Genomic DNA, 23,676 nt, shown 5'->3' with positions numbered 1-23,676 from the left:
AGCACAAACGCTGCCAGGGGGCCCGTATGTACAGGTGTCCTCACCCTTACCTGAGGGACATCTCTGGCTGAGAGAACTGGGAACAAGGTAACGTCTAATGTCTGTGTAGATAATTGTTATCTAGCTGCTGCAACAAATTGCAGCTTACAAAATTACTTTTCGTCAAGTACAGTTTTGCTTTACTTACTTTACTTTTTACTGCACTACATTTATTTGATACTAGTTACTTTACAAATTAACAGTTTACATTAAACACATTTTATAGGCTTATTAAGGACGACAATTTAAAAAAAAAGAAATTGTGTAGTCTTTTCACATTTCAGAGTTGTTGGCTGTTCCACCAAAGAGACATTTCACGTCTAAACTTCTCAAATGTTTTCATTTCAATAACAGTTCGAGATTTTCACAGACTTTGTCATCTTTCCCCTCCGTTCAGTCATTTCACGGCCACTCAGATTTATCTGGTGACCCTGTAGAGGGTTGGGAACCACTGGACTAAACTACACTGCGTGCACAATTATTATTTCTTCTCCATGTGCTTTTTGAGCCCCAGTTGACTAGTAGCAACAAAATGTTTGATTGTCTCACAGGTTTAGCTATTTTACAAGCATCCGTCTGCAAGACATTTTACAATTTTTGACTTTGAGTTTGAGATACATCTCTAAGAAGCTGCCTAAGAATTATGCACACCTTGATGTATCTCCTGAGGCCACAACCTCCCTCTTTACACAAATACACATCACCTGATCTGCTTAAATCCAATGAGAATTCAACTTTATACAGCTTGGAGTTAGAAAATTATGATATGGTCACTCGCCTAATAATTGTGCACGCAGTATAGCTGACTGTATATAAAGTAGTTAAAACTAGCTCCACCTTGAGCAGCTACAACATTACAACACCAGCTAATAATGAATCATTCACAGCAGAACCACTTTAACTTGTAATCCTTTAAGTATATTCTGCTGAGTGGTACACAAACTGCTTTTAAATGGCACTTCACCCAGGAACTAAACTGAACACTGAATGGGTTTACAATCTATTTTTGACTGATATCTCCTTGTTGCTGGTGGTTCGTTCAGCAGCTGGAGGGCGACGCTGCGCTGCAGAGAGAGGCTGTAGATCATCCTGCTGCTCCTGGAAAGTGACCGTAAGTACTGTCAACTGGTGTCGGACATACTTTTTACATTTAAAAAAAAACAGGCAAAGACAGACTGATATTTGTTGCCGACGTTGTTTAGAAAAGTTTGCACCACTAATTATAGCTCTCTTCTCTCCAGCGTCTAAAACCCATGAAAGCACAAACAACATGTTCAGATCAACAAGTTAGTTGAAATGTAGAAAAGTGCAGAATAAAGAAACATATCTAAACTGTGTAAATAAAAATTACACATTCTCATCATGTTTATAATATTTTAAATATACATATTTGTATTAAATCAACAGTATTAAGGATGTTTAACCCCCTTAAATGTGTCTCAGAGGAGCTCAGAGACAAACAACAGGTTTATTTTAACCTTTGCAGGATTATTAGCTGTAACTGTTTGAAGGAGGTTCGTCGCAAGAAAGAGATGCGAGTGAATGAAGAGCTGCAAGCTGACAGCCGTCTGAGCTGTTTTAGTGCCCACGAGCAACAACACTGAATCCCAGACAGGTTCAGAGGTCACTGCTCTGTTTGACCTCCGACAACATTTACCCAGAGAGAATTTTTTTTTAAAGGTTCACAACCATTAAAACAAAACAGACAAAATATAATTGACTTCATAAATTATAAATAAACTGCAGATGGACGAAACGCACGCACACACAGTGAACTGTCTGCCAGGGAAACTCATCAATGAGTTGATTACTAATCCTCAGCATGATATCATATCCTAACTGTGTGTGTGTGTGTGTGTGTTGGATGAAGTCATGGTGTGTACTTCACTGTCTGGTTTCTTAGCTCTGTATTAATGATTGTTTTCCTCCTCAGCAGCCTTTAAATCTGCAGCTGCTGACAGATGCTGGCGAGAGAGAGAGAGAACACGCTGTCTTAGTCTCTCGCCCACTCCCTCCCTCTTTCTCTGACAACTCCCCATTTTTCATGGAGGATCATTAGCGACAAAACGGGGGCCAACATGCGGTTTTATTTTAAAAGAGTTATGGCTGATTTAAGAAAATGTGTGCGTCCTTTCAGAGTCAATGCAAGTAGGAAATAAGACAGAGGACGGAAGACAAAGCACAAACAACTAAAAACAAATTGCCTTTAATGGATTTAAACTATCTGTAAATCCAGATTTCAGGCAGTGTGAGGGACATCGGTAATCAAGGTTTTAATTATCTATGGCTCTTGATTTGACTGACCTACAGTCCTTTTGCTTCTTATCTTCGCAGCTTTTTACTCTCGCTTTGGTTGTTTTGTGTCCCTCACAGATTTGACCTGGAAGTGAAGAGAAATTCTGTTAAATATTCCTATTTTGGTCTTATTCTTAGTAGTCCTGACAGTCATTTCTATTGTGCTGTAACCAAGTTCTTTTCTGAGATCTGGAAACACGGTGACAGGTTGTAAACAAACTGGAAAGTAAAACAGAAAGTGAGACCTGTCGTCGTACAGGAAAACTGTACACACAACAGTACAGTTACAGCTCTGTTTTAGCCTAGATTTGTTCACATGTTGGCAAACCGTCGGCATTAAAAGTATATCGAATTAGGTATTAGCATTTCCTGTGTGCAGTGCACCAATGTAGGCACAGACAGCTATCACTGGATTACTGTGATACTGAAGAAAACTTAAAATCTTGAGGATTGTCAGCCAGGCTCTGCAGATTTATGGATGTGTGTTTGCAGAGAAAGTGACATTATCATTTGCACATGTTTACGCTTCCAAATGAGACTAACCTGGAGGATTGTTTCCAACCTGTTTGATAATTGGACTGTTTCTGGTTCTTACTTCATTTTAAGCCCCCGTCAGACCAGAAAGTGGCACGATGAAGATATCGGTGTGTCCTCACAAAACATGACTCCTCGCAGGGATAGTTGGCGAACTACTGGAGCAATTATGCTTGCTTAACTATCAGTTAACTTTTAGCTAGTCTGCTTGGTCATCCTCTTGAGGACCGGAGGCAGCACGCAATTCTCGCGCAAAATGCAAATGGAAATTTCATGTCTGAAACTAGTATTTCATCACCCTATCCAGGCTCAGCTAGAAGCTCAAACCAACCATTTCTATCCAGATCAAACACACATCAATCACCAAGCATCTAAATAAGCTTATATCACAACATAAATCGCTCTGTGACACTGTACATGGCTGCAGTTATAAGCATCCAGTTATCTCTAATCACAACGTATCCTCATGTCCAACCTTTCAAACCAAAGCTAATCTCTCCCTGAGATCAGCTGCACATCACTCAAATCACCAAAATTATAGACTAATTATCAGGATAAAAGTAAGAACAAACGAGCCAATATAAATATACAATTACAACCGCTGACTCACTTTTGCCGATTTTTGCCGTTTTCAGTCCAAAAGTCAGCTGATTTCTTTCTAAAAATATCTCCAGGCGCCATCTTGATTATTGCACAATACCTGGCGCCCTGCCTGCCTTCTCTGACCTTTTTCTGCAGAGGAGAAGCGCCGCTTTGGAACACCTGGTCTTTGTTGCGGTCTGGCGGTCGACCCGTAAGGCAAGGCAAGTTTATTTGTATAGCACATTTCAACAACAAGGGTAATTCAAAGTGCTTTACATAAAACATAAAAGCAACTGGGAAATAAGTTAAATAGAAAAAAAAAACAGGCAGGTCTCCCACCTTTGCTTATTTTACTCCTTTGATTCCCCATCTCCCACTCTATCCCCCCTTTAGTTACTTAGGGACTATAACTCTAAGGGGACTGTTGCCCTTTAACAGTTAGGGACTTAGGGACCATAAAGCTACATAGACATCTAGGGTATCAAATAAAAGCTCAATCCGGATCAATATATCCAATATATACGACTGTAAAGCACGGGAGTGCTTTTGGTCATAGGAATATTGATCAATATTTACTGTTTTTATCAATATTTCAATGTTTTGGTAACTTGTTATGTTATTTGGAACGTGGTTTTATGGACATAAATAATGTTATAAAGGTAAAAGTCAACAGTTAAACAGTAAATATTGCCAAAATATGGACAGAAGATATTCAGTTTCATTATGATCTATATTATGATGGTTTTGATGGTTTATTGCATTAAAATATTATTTTTTTTACCAGACGAGGATGAAAATATCATATTTTTCTTTATTGCAACTCCATTTAGTCTGTAATGGTAAAATAAATATGTTAATGGATCCAATGGATTTATATTCCTTAGCTTCTGACCTTTCAAAGGAGACCAGAATTATCCATCGAGGCCAAATGGTTGTGGAGTTATTCCTGCTTCATTTTGGGTTTGTTATTTTAGGCCTTTTTCCTGGAAAAAGGCGGCAGTTTCCAAAAAGGTGTCAGTAAGTGAATTTTTTCAAAGCTGTACTTTCAATACCTGTCTCATAATGCCAAACATCAGCACTACTGATTTTTAGAAGCCATAATGTTTCCCATGTTCACCGTTTAGTTTAGCGTGTTAGCATTTGTTAATTAGCAGTAAACACAAAGAGATGTCATTCGTTTTTCAGGTATTTGGTCATAAATCAAAGTTTTGGACATATTAAAATGTTGACCTGATGATGGCGCTAGATAGAAAGTCAGAGAATCACCAAAGTTATTACAGTTCATCCTCATTTCATCACAATCTGTCCAACAGTTGTTGAGACGTTTTAGCCTGAACCAAAGTGCAGACAAACCACAGAGTCGAAGACGGAGACAAACTTTTAATAAAAGACAGACACTTGAGGATTATCAGTTTAACACCTGTCTGTCTGTCTCTTTCCAGTCATTCTATTACGGCGCTGACAATTTTTAAAACTGCAACCACAGATTCCCATCTCACATCATACGTCTGTGAAATAACCTGAAGGACATTTATGTGAAAACACAGAAAGAAAAGATTCAGACACACGTTTTCCCAGACAGACATATGACCGATAAAAATATAGTGTTTTCCAAAGACTGGTAGATCATCTGTGTGTGCAGACTGGTTTACGTTCAGTTCACACCAAATTACTTTTAAAGGAAAGGAATAAATGAGCAAAATCGTCTAATATGGATGTAATTCCCAGTAATACTCAGTTTTGCCCCAAGCACAAAGAAAATACAGCCTCCTCTTAATGTATTATCATTTTATTATTCATTTAAATTTAGGCCTTGTAAAAATGAAAAAGTCTCAAAGAGCTGTCAGTAATTCATTTTGGATAAGAACATGAACTTGTGTGTAAAGTCAGCAGGTAAACAAAACAATCTTTATGTTTAAATTTATAAAAGTTACATTTTGTGATGCAGTACAAAAGTGTGTTTTTAAACTTAAAACTCTCCCATGATGATGCATCTTAATAGTTTTATTGCAACCGGAGAAAAGCAACTGTGGCCGCCCGACTAGGTGCCTACAGATGCCTTGCTCCCGCGAGGTTTTAATGTCATGTGACATGGTGACGTTTTGCAGCGCCGGCGAAAGTCGGACACAATTTCTAACCAGCATGCCTTGTTTCAAGCATGCATCACGTTAAGTCAGTGCTGCTGAAGTCAAACGCACCTTGTGTGTGGGCACGCACTTACACACTTTCCTTCAACACCGAGTGGTTAAGCCCTGGATATACTTGCTTTTAACTACACATTCACGTACGCAAGATGGCTGCCATGCAAATCCTGCGTTCCTTTGGAGCGCAGATTGTGCACGTCTCCAGGAATTAACGCTACGCGTCCGCAAGATGCAATTCAACACATGAACGTGGGGGCAGTATGTCGATCTGACCGGCAGGTCAGCAGCAATCTACCAGCCCAGGTGGTGGCGGTATGCAGTTATTAACGCAAAAGAAGAAGAAGAAGAAGGTCAGCAGCAGACTTTAAAAAAGGAGCTTTATGGCGGGATGTTTACAATAACACTCCTGGAGCTAATCTGTAATTATCAAGATCGTTATGATGTCTCATTAAAATCACAACCTGCTCGAGTGTCACTATGTTTGGTTTGTTTACGATGTGCAAATTTGGAGGTTGTCAGGTGTTGGCGAGGGATGATCTGGTCCTGGCCTGCCCCCTGGAGGATTCAGGTTTAATCCTCCAAGTACACGCAAAGTACGCAAGCAAGTATGTGAACAATGCCGTTTGCGTTGCCGACGCCTGTCTACGCCTACGCATTGTTAAAAAGCAAGTATATCCAGGGCTTTACAAGCACGGTCGTATGAGGTCACCGAAGTCTGGACCTCCGTAATTATATGTACGGATGTATAAATAAAATCATACGAATAAAAACCATTGGTAACACGATCAACTTAAATGAAGGCCATGCGGGCCCAGCTGATGACACCGTCGCTACACGCATTTCAACTTGAAAAACTGTTCCACGCTTTGGGCGAAACGTTTTGTGAATTTCGGGGTGCGTGAAATAGTGTGAAGCGTCTCCACATTAAAAGAGACGCTGTGCAAATTTGCGCACGAGACACAGCAGCATAACTTCACATTTCTATCTCCAGACGTGCCGACAGGATCAGTCAGAATCTAATGTTGATTCATATTTTGTGTTCTTCTCACACACAGTCCAGGTTCAGCGAAACTGTTTGGAGTAAAGCAGCCGTCCTGCTGATCAATCCTGAGCTCCATCAGAGTGTTTAAACTATTTCAGAAGCTAAAGGTTGAATTCTGTTTCCTCTGCAGTTTCCTCTGTCTGTCCTGTCAAGTTAAAACTACAGCTTTTAGTTTTGCTGCATAAATGTGCCACGGTGACTTTACCTCGCCCATGGAAACGTTTAAAATGACTGACAGCAGCCTCTCTAATCATGAAAGCAAACCGTTAAAGAAAAACACTCATAGGTTACATCAACCAAATAAAGCAATCACCTGGAAAGTTAAAAGGACCCGTAGAGGTGGGATAAATCTGAGAAAATAATTAGTTGGGTTGAGTGCGGGTGGATGATTTTTGTGCACATAATTTTTCCGATCCGCACATCACACAAATGTAGCTCCTATAATTGTGACAAAAAACAGCTGCTAACGTCAAATTATTAGGCTGTAACTTCAAGAGCAATAAGCATTGTACAATGGTGCCAATCATATAGTCTGCACATGTAATTTGCACATGTCATTACAATAAATTTACACATTTAGCTGATGCTTTTATCCAAAGTGACTTACAATTGCTATACAGCTCAGAGGTCGCACTCTGGAGCAACTAGGGGTTAAGTGTCTACAGAATGGCAGGCCTGCCTTTAACCACTCGCGTCTTACTTAACATTTTTTGAGAGATTTAGGTGATGTTTCTTGCTTTCGATGGTCGTCCCGGCGGCTTAATGTTTCTCTCGACCTCCTCAAAGCTTCACTGTCGTCATCCCTGAGGAGCAACACGAGTGTAGATTTACACCAGCGTGTCTCAGTTACAGGATCAGATTTAGAGCTTTTGTTCGAGGGCCAAACGCTCCTGCAGCCTCAAACACGAGTTCGGAGAGAAAAACACAGAGGACGTACAGTAAGACTCTGGTTTGGGAGAGCTGCACTTGTTAACTCGGCCGCCTCAAATGGCACCCGAAGGCAACTCAAAAACGTGAAACCTGAACATGATTTTTAAAGAAAACAAGTTTTACGTTCTCCTTGTGGATGAGATCAGACTGAATGTTTCGTAAAACATCATAAACACTCCCACACAGAAACAGGCAGCCAAGTCCTGTCTTTACTCAGAGGCCACACACTCTCCTTCCCCCTGTTAATTGCTGTTTACTGTTTATTATTATTTTAACACACTTGCAATTAGGATACTTATCTATTTATGAAGAGCCATTAAGGAAATGTCTTAAAAAATAACCTGGGCTCTTTGGCGCTGATGTTTTGACAGACTATAGCAGTTTTCTCCTCATAAGAGGAGCTATAGCTTGTAACAGAGTCTTTAGAGAGGCTGTATATGTGGAGAAATATATATATATATATATGTGTGTGTGTGTGAGAACTCGAGTACATTATGTGTATGTGAAGGTATTTTCCGTTATAAACAGCAGTGATTTGCTAAACAGGCAAATAAATCAGCATGCAAGTGGCTGAGAGTCCTTGGAGCTGCAGTTGTTGTTAAACAGAATAATCTTACTTAGTCTAATAAGAACCAAACATCAAGATTTGTTTTTTAAAAGTTTAGTGTATTTTAAATGTATTTAATTTGATGCATTTTGTTTTCTGCAGCATTTAAAAGCAGCAATTGTATCATCATGACTGCTTTGTCAGTGAGGCGGTTGCACACAGTTTGTTGTATTTGACATTCAAAACTGCTCTCACACACACACCTGTAATCCAGCAAAACATGCACAGAATATGCTTTTTTAATCTCAACTCAACTTTTTTTTGTGTTTGGTGCCAGCCTAATCTTAACTTTCCTGACTCCAAATGTACACTTCATGCTACTTGATCACTGAGGTATGTTAGAAGGTTTACTCTAAACTTAAGGGGGAACTCCAGTGCAGTCCAGAGCACTACGGCACAGTACATTTAGTGTGTCAGAGGAAACGGTGTATGATAAATGTGCTCAAGGGATGTCACATGAGTCAGCGTTGGTTGGGGCTGAAAATGAAAAGAATCAGAATCAGAAGGAGCTTTATTTAAGTAGTGTTTTACACATAAGAGGAATTTGCTTTGGTGATACACGTAGACAAACATACAGTTGACATAAATAAATGTAGAAATATATAAATATGGAATAAACAAAGGGAAGTACTATAAGAATAATAAAAGATAATACAACTATTTGCAGACAGTGAGGAGTTAGAAAGAAGTGAGCTCACCAGACCTCTGTAGCTGCTGCTCATCCCTGCTGCAGCTGCTACCAGCTTAACAAGCCCAAAAAAAGACTCAGTGGTCAGGTTGCATTGTGGGTAATGTAGGCGCCAGGTTTGACATGTGTATTTTGATCCTTTTTTTGTTCTGACTGTCCATCATTAGCACAAGAATGTTATGCAGAACTCTTTTAAAAAGGAAAATATTTTCTACTGCGTGCCCTAAGGCTGAAGCACTGGGGACGTTTTGCTCAAGAGCACTTAAGCTAACAACGGGAGGAGGGTGTCAATTCAGGGACTCATACAGCTGATTTCTTTAAGGACGCTATCTTCTTCTCATAACATCATCCTGACAGTGCGATTTGTAGTCTGCTGCAGAGAAGCTCGCATTATAGAAAAGTGGTTTGAAATGGAAAATGATGGAGCAGATTTACGGTCGCTGTTATAAACCAGTGAGAACAGTTTGTCTTTTCCTGAATAAAAGCATTTTATAGACGCTCAGAGGCCTGCGTGCTGAGGACGGCCATGTTTGACGTGTCCCAGGTCTCAGATGAAAAACTCATCAGGGTCCTTTAAGTCAACGACAGTTCAGTGTCCTGAGTTTCCGAGCCGCTTTTCTCAACGTTTCCAGCAAGTCGTTATGTGAAGAACGAAACGACAAGAGGCCAGAGAGGGCCACAGATGATCTTCTGCTCTTCACATCCACCTCAGTCTGTCAGTACGAGACTTAAATAGACAACAAAAACAATTAACTCAAATTTTAAATGAATAAAAAAAAAATCTGTTTGTGCCTGTTTAGTAATGTTTTGTCACATAAACTGATTGAACCCTTGATAAATACATTTTCATTTTACATTTTCAAATGTGAACATTTAAAGGAATATGCAATAGAAAGAAAAATCACTTAATATAATGTTATATATGTTTTAATAAGCAGTTATTATGCAGCTGAGAATCATGTTTACCCAACATGTGATTATCAACGATAGTATTATACGTTGAATCTCAGCTATAGCACCTCTGTAGCGCCTTTATTTTGTATTCTCTATATGTTGCACCTACCAGTGATTTCATGCCTTTGATTATGACAGATGAAAATCTAGCTAGATTTGGATGTAGTGCAAATTAATAAAAAGTGTGTAGCTTGTCACGTCTCTCGGCCGAGTCACGGCAAGAATTTATGACTCTATACACGCCTAATCGGACACAGTGACCATCATAACAACCATTTACATTTACTCATTTGGCAGACGCTTTTATCCAGCGACTTACATTTGAGGAACAACATACAAGCATCAACAGAACATCAACTACAGATCTACAACTGACGATACATACTAGTAAGAGCTCACAGTACATATCTCATCAATGGGGTAGATACCTATGGAGGGAAGTAAGCGTTAGAAAAAGTGGAAGTTAGAGAGGGACGCCCCTGCTCTGATGGCGTGTGGTAGCTCGTTCCACCATCGTGGTGTCACAGATGAGAATAGCCAGGACTGGGATTGCTTTGTGTGAAGGGATGGCAGAACCAGGCGGCGTTCGTTGGAGGAGCATAGCGGCCGAGAAGGAATGTAAGTTTGTATTATGGAGTTTAGGTAGATGAGTGCAGACCCAGTAGTCACTCTCTATGCAAGCATTAGTGACTTGAATCTGATTCTGGAGGCCACGGGGAGCCAGTGGAGGTCACTGAGTAATGGAGTGACATGAGTCCTTTTAGGCTGATCAAAAACCAGACGCGCTGCTGCGTTCTGAACCATTTGTAAGGGTTTCACCGCACAAGCTGGAAGACCTGCTAGGAGGGCATTGCAATAGTCGATGCGAGAGATAACCATGGCCTGTACCAGAAGCTGGGTGGCGTACTGAGTGAGGTAGGGCCTGATTTTCCTTATGTTGTATAGAGAAAAGCGGCATGACCGACAGTAGCAACATGGTCTGAAAAGGACAGCTGGTCATCAATCATGACACCCAAGTTTCTCACCACCTTGGCTGGAGTGATGGTTGCGGAGTCAGTTTGTAGTTTGATGTTATGATGGATAGATTGCTTGGCTGGAATGACCAAGAGTTCAGTCTTAGAGAGGTTTAGTTGAAGGTGGCAAGCCTTCATCCATGCAGATATGTCTGATAGACAGTCCGTGATCCGCGCCGAGACAGTGGGATCGCCTGGCGGGAAGGATAGGTAGAGTTGCGTGTCGTCTGCGTAGCAGTGGTAAGAGAAGCCGTGCGAGCGAACGATCGGCCCCAGTGAGGTGGTGTAGATTGAGAAGAGAAGGGGCCCAAGCACTGAGCCTTGGGGCACCCCTGTGGAGAAGCAGTGGGAGGAGGATAATGGTCCTTGCCACAAAACATTGTAGGAACGCCCCGAGAGGTAGGATTCGAACCACAGGAGTGCTTTACTCGAGATGCCCATTGCTGAGAGAGCGGATAGCAGGATCCTGTGGTTGACTGTGTCAAAGGCAGCTGATAGGTCAAGCAGGATAAGAACTGATGATTGGGCTGCAGCTTTAGCTGACCTTAGGACTTCTGTTACAGACAGAAGAGCCGTTTCAGTAGAGTGGGCACTCTTAAAACCAGACTGATATGGATCTAGGAGGTCATTCCCTGAGAGGAATTCTGAGACCAAAAACATAATGGAGTCAGTCCGACAGAGTTATTTTCACGCTGCAAGAAAGATCAGGAACGAGTCACCAAAAACATAAAGATGCATCCTCTTGGAAAGACGAAGCATGATGATGTAGAGGCATCTCACTATACATCCGAGTGTTGAATGGACAGAGCAACTGACATCACCGTCCCTCAGGCTTCACCACTTGTGAGGTAAAGGTAAAATAATATATAGATGTTGGCATCTAGCAGCCAAAGTAAATTCCAACCTTATAGTGTTGACAGCCAGAGGCCTTTCCTCCTGCCAGCAGCAAAGCTGAGATCAGTCAAAACAAATACCTCCATATGTTGGTCGTATAACTTGTTCTCTCTCTGTCTTTATGGCTTTTCACAGTTCACGTGTAGACGGAGGAAAAATGTCAGAGAGAGATCCGTCTTTACAGAGAGAAGTAAACATCAGGAAACACCTCATAATGTGATTAATTAATGTTAGATGTTAGAGATAAATCGCTCCTTTTGAAAATCCTGCTGTTTATTCATCTCCACTTTGAAAATAACAAGATTCAACAGGTTACCAGTCTGTTTTATATAAAGCATACTTCACTTGTATACTTCTTCATTCGAGACATTCATACAATATGTTTCACAATATAAACTAACTAACTGTAAAGTCCTGGGTATTTGTGATTGTCTTCTATCAGCACGTGGACTCCACCACTGTTAGCTCGCCATTTAGTGCTTCAAGTTCCCCTACAGAACTCCACCAGCTGAAATGTCAGTTTCTTCGTGGCATGACACAGATAGAGACAGTTTGATCCTGGACACTGGATCCTCAGACTTGCTGACAATCTGACATTTTCTTCAACCTGGAAATAAGTACATGAAATCTAATTCTGGCAGCAGTGAAAAGATCAGACTGATTCACAGTGTGGAAACCCCTGATCTTTATGGATAGGCAGTTGTCTTTTCGTCTGCTGTCTGAAAAAGACAAAGACGTCGTTCTGTGTTTATAAAGGCAGTGGAAAAGACGAAAACAAGGCAGGGAATGTCTGGCAACACCAGCGTGTAAATCGGTGCTAATCTGTTCCTGGGGCTTTTAAAAAAGAAATTAAGTCTTTTCCTGCCCCGTAGAACAAAATCATCACAGTTCATCTGCAAAAGACTCAACCTGTGTCCCCAATTCCAAACTACACAGTAATTCTAAGCAGGTTTTCAGTCTTTAGTGTGTTCACACTGGAAAAGAATAAGCAAAAATGTAAGCATGCAAACTAAAACAATTGATTTTTCAACGTTTCATGCAAAGCCTTTTTTTCCCAAAACAGGAAAAAAAAAACAGCACTGTGGCAGTGATCAATAACTCAACTCACGTCTTGATCATTTGGGTGAATTTTATTTACAACTAATGAACAAAGCTGTTGACATTGAAGGAGCTCTCTTTCTGAAAGGACACATACTGCAATCAGGAGGAAAACAGTTGCACCTGTTGGAGCCTGAGGACGTGTGCACAGCTGCAGTTTGCAAGTTTGTTTGTGAGTAAAGGTGGAGCTTATTAAAAATGAATGAGTTGCAGCTTGATTACAGGTCGATACAGGTGAACAAAACTTCATCTGTAAAATGTCAGTTCACCACTGAGACAAACAGCTTCTGAGATAAATCTGAGGAGGTGTCCATTAGTATATAATTCCTTTAAGTGGCACGTATGCAAAGGAATAACAAGCCTAAATGGGAAATTTGTGAAATGTAAATTATTGATAATGCCAAATGTTTTTCATGAAGGCTGCAGGAATCAGTTAATTACAAAGGAATCACTGTCTGATCAGGCAGTCTGCCCGGATAGGTGAAGTTAACCCACTTGACTGTTCCACGTAGTTCAACATTGATCAACTTTGAAGAGCATATTTGCTCTGTTGACCAGTAACCTTTGTGGGGACGAGTCCGATCGAGTCAAAGTAGAACAGCTTCTTGGCTGTGTTGCATCATTCACTTTATTTTACCTCTTCTGTTGGAGTAAAGACAGTTACAAAAGAGGAATTGTTTGCACACAGAAGATGCCTTTTGAAAAAACTGTGAGAAGTGTCCCGAGCTAAGCTAATGATCAAATAAGATTGTGGTTTGAGGTTTATACAAAGCAGAGGAGGAGGAAGACGGAGGAATCAGAAGACACTGTTTTCTAAACACTGACGTCTGTGTTTGAGTGTCCTGTCAGTGTTTGTTGAGGCTGTTTTGGCTCGTTGCTCCCAGCTACCGCTCCAGCCCTCTGTGATGACCTCATCCAACCCCATTTCCTGGGTCAGGGAGGGCCTCCAACTCCCACAATCCAACATTCCACATGCACGTTTGCAGGTCGCCGGGTGACCAAACTATTCGTGTGAGTCTGACTCCTGTGGAGGGTGAAATGTGTAAGATGAAGTTGTAAACCTGTTCTAGGTTGAAGTACTAATCTGCCTTTTTGCCAAAACATTCTTTGACTTGTAAGCGTTTCTTTTTTCAGTCTTCCATGTTACGACGCCACACGAAAAACAGTTTTCTCCTCAGACCAACATCTGCCTGCAGTGTCAGATGGTGTCAGCTGTATCAACAGCAGCTCGCCACACAGAGCTGAACCGCAAACATTAATCTTCAAAGAAATAATTTCACTTTTTGGCAAACTGTTTAAAGATTAAGGCAACACCCTGCAGGTGAATAGGTGTGGTTGATTACTAACTGTAAGACAATATTTTTTTTATATTACAGGTGAAATATTGTGTTTAAATTTGCAAATGAGGCAGTATCTAATGAAATATGCGCTAATTTACATCTATTTCAAGAACTGAAATCTGAACACTGGATTAAGTCAAGCTATGAATGATCTATGAACAAACCACTCCGTTAAAAACCTTCAGAATATAGTCAGGAATACGACTTTAAAGTTTTGTGTATGTATGTACTACTGAAGTGGAGATTTTCGGCTCAGAGTAGGAAAAACTCATTTTGAGAAAACGGCCTGTAAAGATTTCAGGTTTAGCTTAAATCCGCCTCTTTACTTTCACGATTGGTTGCTTGTACAACAGAAATGACCATATTTGGATCCAACAACTTAATGCAGCAGAGAGAGGGCCTTCCAATGGTACTGGGGATGGGTAAGGTGCAGACACCGACAGGCAGGAGGTGTTGCTGCACAGGTACAAACTGTACTAAGCCCAAAATCTTAAAATTGACCAGTGCATGATAAAACAATGTTTTTGCCTTCTGTGTCTCGCCTTAAACAAACAACATTTTGATCAGTTAGCTTTAGAGATCTTGGTGAGTGTATCTGTTTCTCACTGCTTCCAGTATTTATGCTAAGCTAAGCTAATCACCTCCTCGTTCTTGTTTGTGCTCAACATGAGATTAATCTTCTCATGTCACTCTGTCGCTTTTTAACACCCTGGGTAGCCCTTTAGTGTTATTTTTTCACATGTAGGGCTCCATGGTCAAGTTAGCAACAATAAATATGCAACTGCATTGTCCGGTTAGACTTTCAAAATAAAACGAGTGGTTAAAACTGTGAAATGCCACAATTTGGTTAGGTTTAAACACCAAAAACTACTTGGTAGGGTCTAGGAAAAGATCATGGCTGGGGTTAAAATAACTATGTTACATACATAACTTATGTAACATATGTAATAAAAAGTTACAAAGCGAAGGTATTTGATGCCCTGGGAATGAGAACGGGGTGCTGCTGTAGGTGTTGAGCTAATTAGCCAGGTGTTACAGCACACAAACACAGTGCCTTCATTAAACATCACAAAATTAAAATTAAAAAGAGTATGACCGTAAAGCAGAATCATCTCTTAATTTTGCACTGTACAAACTTTGGTGAGCTTTGACACACAAACTTGTGTAAATGGTGAAATTGTTGAGTTCTTTAACATGCTTTGTTGTTTGTTGGTAAAGTGAGTAAAGAGCTTACTAACGGGTTAATGTACTATAACCACACTGACAACAACCGTAGTTTCATTTAAATCCCAAAACAAAAGCATTTTCATATATTTGCTGTGTTGTTTGGGTTTAGAAAGTAGTAAAGTTGAATGTTTAATTTGGAGAGAAAATCAGCAAAGCAGTTTGTGATGATGGCAACTTGAACATTAAGCGAATGGAGAATTTAAAAGCAATAATACTGGAATTGATTTTGAAGCGTTTATGATGTCTCAAATGTCTCCACTCTACAGAGACAAATCATCCATTGCCTGAAGCTCATCATTCAAAACATCTTAACTCCTTCCTCAGCTGCCAGTGTCAACCAGTAACTGCCATTAAAAAAAAAACCTAATAAGTTTTGAGTCTGTGCTAACAGCCATTTATTTCAGTCAGACGCTGTCTTTAAGGATGGAACAATCCTCTTGATTTCATGGCACCGGTTCCTGGCTAAATTGGATCCATCCAATTACAAACCCATTGAAAAGCTCACTCCTTCCTTTCAACTAGTTTTATTATTCATTCTAATCACCAGCAACGCTGTCCCCATCTTCTGCAGTATTACCCAAATTGGTCGGACATTTTTAAACGATGAGCTCGGCCCATTACTGTTCATCAAATAAAAGTCACTGCGCCGCAGCCACCTCACTTGCACCCACGTCCTTCTATTTTCCATTGCAGCCCAAACCACCGTGACCAGCTCCCTGTTCCCCCGAAAAACCATTTCATCTGATCCCAGAGCTGCTCCATCATACTTAATTATTATCTGAAAACCAAACCACATCTGCCTTACATTCATTATACATGAAAATGACCTCAAGTGACTTTATTATTGATTAAATGGACTGACACAAATATTCCAAAGTTACTGTCTGCATTAAAGAAATCTACCAGAGGTGGTTGGTTTCACTGAAAAAGAAAGAAAACTTTAGTGGTTTGCATGTAGGACATAAAAAGCACGATGGACTGTGATCTGGCCAATAGAGACGTGTATTTGTGGCTAAGCTTCTCTTGAAACAAGCTAAAATAGGATCCAAGTTGGAAGAATGATTGGCGTTTACATTTGTCCCACTACCATTCAGACACACCTGCCCAGGTGCAAATACTACTTAATTAAAGGCCCTGCCCACCCTCATGCAGGTGTTTTCAATTAGACCAGTCTTCATCTAAAGTAATACTGTTACTGTGGAAAATATAGACTCTAGTATTTTGTTTTACAACCAACAATGTTTCCAAGAATGTAAATGTATGTTTTGTTTTTGTTTGTTTGTGTATGTTTGCTATTTAAGCTCGTCACATTTGGACGCTTAAGCTGCGTTCCATTTACCTTGGAAGTTGGAGGTCCGAGTTGGGTATGATGTCACACCCGAGTTGACGGTGTTCCGGTTACAAGTTATTTCTACCAACGCCGGTTGATTTAAAAAATAAAAATAAAAACGCATACTAAACTCAGGAACAACACGTCCAGCAGTTGGACAGCACTTTGGGTCAGAAAATTTCTATGAGACCAACCCGATCTCATCTCATGCGTCACATGTACACGCTTTGGAAAAACCGTGGCTACTGTACGCAAAACGGCGATTTTGTGTGTGTATGATACGCTGCAGTTTGCAGTAGCGTTGCAACACAAAGGAGGCTAACCCTACCTGCTAGCTGTAGGGTTAGCTGGTCGATATGCATATATTTAATGACTTCGGTTAAGGTTAGGGTAAGTTGCCTCGGGGGACTGTCAACTCTAGCTACAACGCTAGCTAGCTAGCTACTTAGCGACCGGAAGTCCGCTACTAGCATTTCCAGTCACCCCGGGGCATCATATAAACACGTGGCCTGGATGCGTCTCATACACATAAACCTGGGGTGTCTCCTACACACGCAAAATCGCCGTTTTGCGTATAATAGCCTCGGCTTTTCCAAAGCGTGTACATGTGACGCCTGAGCATGAGAACAGCTGATGAGACACAAGTACACAGAAATGCTAATAAACAGTATAAACTACAGCTTTCACTAACTGTTGATACTCAGAGCAGCCATCTTGGATCACAAAGTCGGGGGTAGTGCGGTTCTCCCGACTTTCCTAGTTGGAAATCCGACTAAAGGGGGCGTTCCCTTTTGAAATTTCCCATGTCAAATGGAACGCACCACTAGTTAAGATCCCTTGGTCACTTTTTTTTTTAATGCACTAGGTGACCCTTTAGTGTCATTTCTGGACGTACCAGGCTCCGCAGTAAAGTTAGCAAAAATAAATATGCAGTGTCTTGTTGTCTATGAAGATTCTCAGTCATCCAGGTCATAGTTATCCAACAAAGTTTAAAGTCAAGGGCAACTGGACTTGGTTGAAGATACTGGAAGACGTTTCGTCCCTCATCCAAAGGACTTCAGTGTCTTTTAAAATATATGTGAAACGCTAGCAGTTTGGTTAACTTAGTTTAGGAAAAGATAAATATGGTAAATATGTAAGTTACAGGACTTTAGTTATATGAAATATGTGTGTTACGTAGTTTAGCTTAAGTTTGTTTGTTGCTCTTTATACTACGTCCTGACACACAATGTATGTGGAGGGGGTATGGATTAAGCATCCATATGTGACGGGTTGGGTAAACAGATAGTAGCTCCTCTCCTTTTATGGTAATTCAAATGTTTTCTTTTTTATTTGTAACTATTTATTTATATTTCATTTTAAATTGGAAACGTCTGACTGTAAATTTCTTTCTTTATACTGTATCTTTATTTTTTTTAAGTCCTTTTTATCAGTGTTTTATGGAAACAGTATCTTACATCAAAAAACTAAACTCAATAAAAAAAATAATGTAATATACTAGTTAATTAAATTAAATATAAATATTCCGACTGAATTAAATTTACATGTTGAGTAAACGTGTTCTAGTACTTTTTCTTCTTCACCTTCTCATCACAAACCACATGCCGTCTGCGCATCTTTGGACTAAATTATTAAACCATTACATTGAATTTAATCTTTGGAAACAGTGATGAGGTTTTTATTGAAATAACAACAAAATCTTAAAATAAGCGTTTGCTAGATAAACAAATGGGGGAACCCTTCACCTGGGAACCATTAACCTGACAGCTGTGTTTCCAGGGGGTGTGCGATGCAGTCATGTATGCCCAATAAATGTGTCCCCCGTCCCCCTCAGCCAGATGTTCAGGTTTGCACTGACGGTTTTAACAGCTGTGAGTGAAATATGCATCTCTAATGTAACACAGGCACCTGCAGCCTGCTGTGTGTGTGTGTTTAGCCCAAGGTGGTCTGTTGTGTTCTGTCAGTAAGCGTCTCACACACACAAACACACACACACACAAACACACACACACACACAGACTGTGTTTTTATTGTCAATTAAAGGTTAATTGCATTTACTTTAATTACATTTATAGCTACAGCAGTTTGTGTATTTTCTGTCAACCTGTTTGTATTTTGGAGCTGAAATGATAAATCAGTTGCTTACTCTATGAAAGAAAATTAATCCACAACCACTTTGACACTCGATTAATCATTTTAAGTGTTTATCAAGAAAAAACGTCTTCTGTTTTTTGCTTCATCAATGGGAGGATTTGCTAGTTGTCTCTGTTTTTAGCTCATTGAATGTCTTTTATATGTCTTTATTTATATATGTGTGTGTGTGTGTGTGTGTGTGTGTGTGTATATATATATTCCAGGTATAGTGGAATGTAAGTATAATATATAATGTGAAAAAACTATTTTGTGTTTCTCAGCTGAAAATATAATGGATGTTACGTTAAAGAAATTTACTCAAGTAGACTCTAGTACTCTAGACTAGTAGTAGTAGTCAGACCTTTCTGGACATGGAGCTCTCCTGTAGTCGCAGACAAACCAGCAGCTTCTTCTCTGCTGCAGTACAATACATGAGATAAAAAAGTAAAAATACTGATTTTTAAAATACACACAAAAAAAACCCTGACTCTATTACATTCACAATTTTTTTTTCTTCCACTGCTGCATAATTTTTAATTCCAAAGTTGTGCTTTTAACAAATTAATTTGTTTTTTTTTCTTCAAAAACAAGGCCTTCAACTGTTTAGAACAATGCATTGAAATAACCAAAGACTAGCTCCACATCGGTGTCCTGGGCATTGTCTGGGAAACCCCGCTTCTATAATTTGTTATGTTGTTATGTTGATGAAAAGGGGAGAGAGTTTCCCCCCTCAGCTCTGTTTTTTTTTCACCATCACAGACCATTTGACTGGAAGAAGTAGAAGAATTTATCATGTCATAAATCCATGTTTTGAAATTCTCCAGACTGGTCGGAGAGCCAGTTGGCCGGCGGTCGACATGTTTGAAAACAGGAAGCAGATTTAGATGAAGATGCAGCTGGAGTCAGACGCTTTGATTCAATCCCACTGGGTCGCTCCTACACAACACACTTAATACACAAACACACAAACACGCTGTTTCAAGCTCAGTGTCAGAGAGCGAACACTGTCTTTGTGCTCAGGTGCTTTCCAGACCGCTCAACATCTGGTCTTAAAGACACTAAATGTCAGCCCCAAAACGACTGATCTTTTAATACAGTGTTACTCAACCTGTGGGTCGTGAACCCTGCAAGGAGTCACAAGACAAATGTCTGGGGTCGTGAGAGGATTAGATTAATAATGAATAAGAACAAACAAGAAAAGCATAAAAAAATTGGTGCTCAAAAATCCCGTTCTCTGGGGGACGCCCTGTAGCGTCGTTGATGATCGCTAAAGGTAGCTGTAGTATATAAATAACAGAAAAAGTCAAAGTTAGGAGGTGGTTGTGGTGGATGGGTGGGCCAGAAAGCAGACTTTACCTCAGAAAACTGGTGTTTGTTTCCTGTGTGAAACTAAAAGTCTGCATTGGTTGTTTTTAGTTAACGTTACTTAACTTATGTAACTTAAGTCATGTACATAAGTTATTTTAATCCCAAACCATGAGGTTTGCCTAAACTTAAGTAGTTGTGTTGCCTCAATCTGACTAAATTGCTACATTTCACAAAGTTAACCACTAGTGTCATTTTGAAAGTCTGACTGAATGTTGCATATTGATTCTTGCTAACTTGACCGTGGAAGCCTATACGTCCAAAAATGATGGTAAAGGGTACACAGAGCGTTAAAAGGCGACGCCAAGCGGTCTTGCTCAAGCATCCATATGTGACAAGTTTGGTCTGAGAATGTTTTGGACTTTTCACGAAATTGAGTGTGAGATTCTGGATAGATGTATATCTCTTAATCTCTAATAATTATTCAAATTTTTAAGTTTTAAATGAAAAAAAATCACAACTCAAATGATATAACATTTGCCAACACCTTAAAACTGTTTAAAATAGAAACTATTTTCTAACGCTGTTATAATAATATTAATAAAAAATTAGATTTTAGTATTCAACGAGTTTTACAAAGGGCCAGATGAAAGTAATTGGTTAAAAAGAAGAGCAGGCGAGAGCGTGGAATGAAATTAACTGGGGACTGCAGTGTTGAAAAGGTTGTTTTTGAGGGCCTATTTGAAAGATGGTGTGGTGTTAAGGTGTGTGTTTGTGTGTGTGTGTGTGTGTTTGTGTGCAACATGTATTTTACTATTCATCAAACTGTCCTGCAGATTAAGTAAATATTAGTCATTAGGCTGTTTCCTTTTCCTTTTCCTTTTCCCAGGTTTACACACACAACTTAAAATTCACTCCCATTTAAACTCTGTAGTGTCTGTCTGTCGCCCCTGAATCTGAACACAGAGCGACTTGTTGTGTTTACTGGATAAACAAGTCTCTGGGTTTGGTTTTTATGAGATTAAATATTTAACATGTCCAACGCTGACTTCCAGCGTGAGACACAAAAAGGACGAGGTCTGTAGAGTCAGTCAAATGTTGTTCAGAGAAGACCAGCAGTGTACCCTGATGTTTAAATTAAATAAAAGTAGCAATACCAGAGTGTAGAATTTCTACAAATAAGAACTTTGCTGCAAGTAAAAGTCCTGAATTCATAACTTTACTCAGCACAGAAGCATTAACGTCTAATTTAAATACCAAAAGTAAAAGTATTCATGCAGAATGACTCATTTCAGAATATATATAATATTACATCATTAGAATTATTGCTGCATGTGTTCATCACTTTAATCTTGCAGATGGTAAAGGTGGAGCTCTTTTTGATACTTTTGCCCCCATTCATCATGAGCTGAACTCAAAGATCTAAGACTTTCTCTGTGTACACAAAAGGCCTATTTCTCTCAAATATTGTTCACAAATCTGTCAAAATCTGTGTTAGTGAGCACTTCTCCTTTGCCGAGATAATCCATCCACCTCACAGGTGTGGCATATCAAGATGCCGATCAGACAGCATGGGCTTTGCACAGGTCTTAGGCTGGCCACAATAAAAGGCCTTAGGCTGGCCACAATAAAAGGCCTTAGGCTGGCCACAATAAAAGGCCTTAGGCTGGCCACAATAAAAGGCCACTTGAAAATGTGCAGTTCCATCACACAGCACAACGCCACAGATGTCACAACTTTTGTGGGAGCATGCAGTTGGCATGCTGACTGAAGGAATGTCCACCAGAGCTGCTGCCCGTGAATTGAATGTTCATTTCTCTACCATAAGCCGTCTCCAAAGACGTTTCAGAGAATTTTGCAGTACATCCGCAGACCACGTGTAACCACATCAGCCCAGGACCTCAACATCCAGCAGCTTCACCTCCAAGATCGTCTGAGACCAGCCACACAGACAGCTGCTGCAACAATCGGTTTGAATAACCAAAGAATTTCTGCACAAACTGTCAGGAACCGTCTCAGGGAAGCTATCTCGTCGTCCTCATCGGGGTCTCGACCTGACTGCAACTTCGCACAGCCATTGAAGAGGAGTGGACCAACACGCCACTGGCCACAATCAACGACCTGATCAACTCTATGTGATGGATATATGTTGCACTGCGTGAGGCAAATGGTGGTTACACCAGATACTGACTGGTTTTGACATTTTCTGTTGTTTTTCTGTGTTTGTCATATGATGTGTGTCAGTGCATCAGGATACATCTTTGTTTACCTTCCCAGCATCACATCAACTGAAAAGCACTGATTGGATTTTTTGATTTGTACCACAAATTTCTGCAATGCTACAGGACATGCTCAGTGTGTGTTCCACTAAAGATTAGTTTAAACAGGAGAGACTAATCAGGTCTTAAAGAATTGTTAAAAGTTGTTATAGAGTGCATAATAGGTAAATATGTAGTCGAGTCGGAATCATCAAGTCCTGCCTACGGTCGACTGATCTGAATCATGTGTGTTTTTGTGCGTGGCGATAGCGAGCCGAAGCTAATTTTGGATTTATTCACGCACTTTAAAAATATTTATTTAAAGTTTTATTCTTTTTACATGTTTATGTACAGCATTAAACGTTGAAATGTTTATTGTAATAGGCTGTATATTAACATATTGGGAGAAAACAGGTAGTTCTATGTAAAATCAGACTTTGAGCACCCCAATATCGCCAAAATGGCATGATCCTTGTTTCGCTGCGAAGCTTCAACTGTGAGATTGACAGTGGAATCAGGCTCCGCCCATCGAAGCATCGAATCTTTGACTATTAGGGGTCAGCCCTATTAATATGTAAAGAGTTTTGGGCATTTGAACACTGTTGTGGTGTTGTTGTTTACAGGGGCAGTCTCGCCATGCGAAGTATAGGAATATCCTCCAGATGGACGCGGAAGGCGGTAAAGCTCAAATAGCAGAGGATGTGGACAATCATCTGACACTGAAATGACAGCAGACTGCAGCAGAGGAAGGACCCGTTATAAATAAAGAGTACGAAAGAGAGAGAGTAAGAATGAAGATTCCTGATTAAACTTTCACTTACCTTCATAATAGTTTTCTTTTAGGTGGCCACATGTGGTGAGTCTAACCAATCACAAGAAAGAATAGAAAGGGTTTTAAATGTATATAACCGTTGTTAGAGTGATGAGTCTTTGTTTTAGTGGCTGTTTCTGTTTGTGAACCACCTTTTACCCAAAAATAAAATCATACTAACTGACTTTTCTTTGTTAAAATTAAAGTGATTATTTCCACTCTCTCTGTTGTTGCCCAGGGACTGAAACCAAAAACTCTGTCTTCAGAGCTACCATAAACCAGACACACAAGCACCTGCACTGTGCTTTAATTTACTTATTTAAGCAGGAAAGTCTTTGCTCCGGTTTGGAGAAGTGCACGAAAAATATTTAAAATGTAAATCAGCTTTCTTTGGATATAGTTCTGTGACCAGAGAGAGAGTGTAACCTCGGACAAACACACATTCATTGGCA

At 40.0% G+C, this 23,676-nt stretch overlaps 1 long non-coding RNA gene across 1 annotated transcript; it reads left to right on the top strand.

The window, feature by feature from the left end:
- Window positions 1-23,311, top strand: LOC123976992. The gene is made up of 3 exons (XR_006826489.1): window positions 1-87; window positions 1,083-1,150; window positions 23,037-23,311. It is a non-coding gene; the product is annotated as an uncharacterized LOC123976992 (long non-coding RNA).
- The last annotated feature ends 365 nt before the right edge of the window (window positions 23,312-23,676 follow it).

This window comes from Micropterus dolomieu, linkage group LG09 (genome assembly GCF_021292245.1).
Source record: "Micropterus dolomieu isolate WLL.071019.BEF.003 ecotype Adirondacks linkage group LG09, ASM2129224v1, whole genome shotgun sequence".
In the NCBI taxonomy this organism is placed as follows: Eukaryota; Metazoa; Chordata; class Actinopteri; order Centrarchiformes; family Centrarchidae; genus Micropterus; species Micropterus dolomieu.
This window is presented reverse-complemented; position numbering and strand designations above follow the sequence as displayed.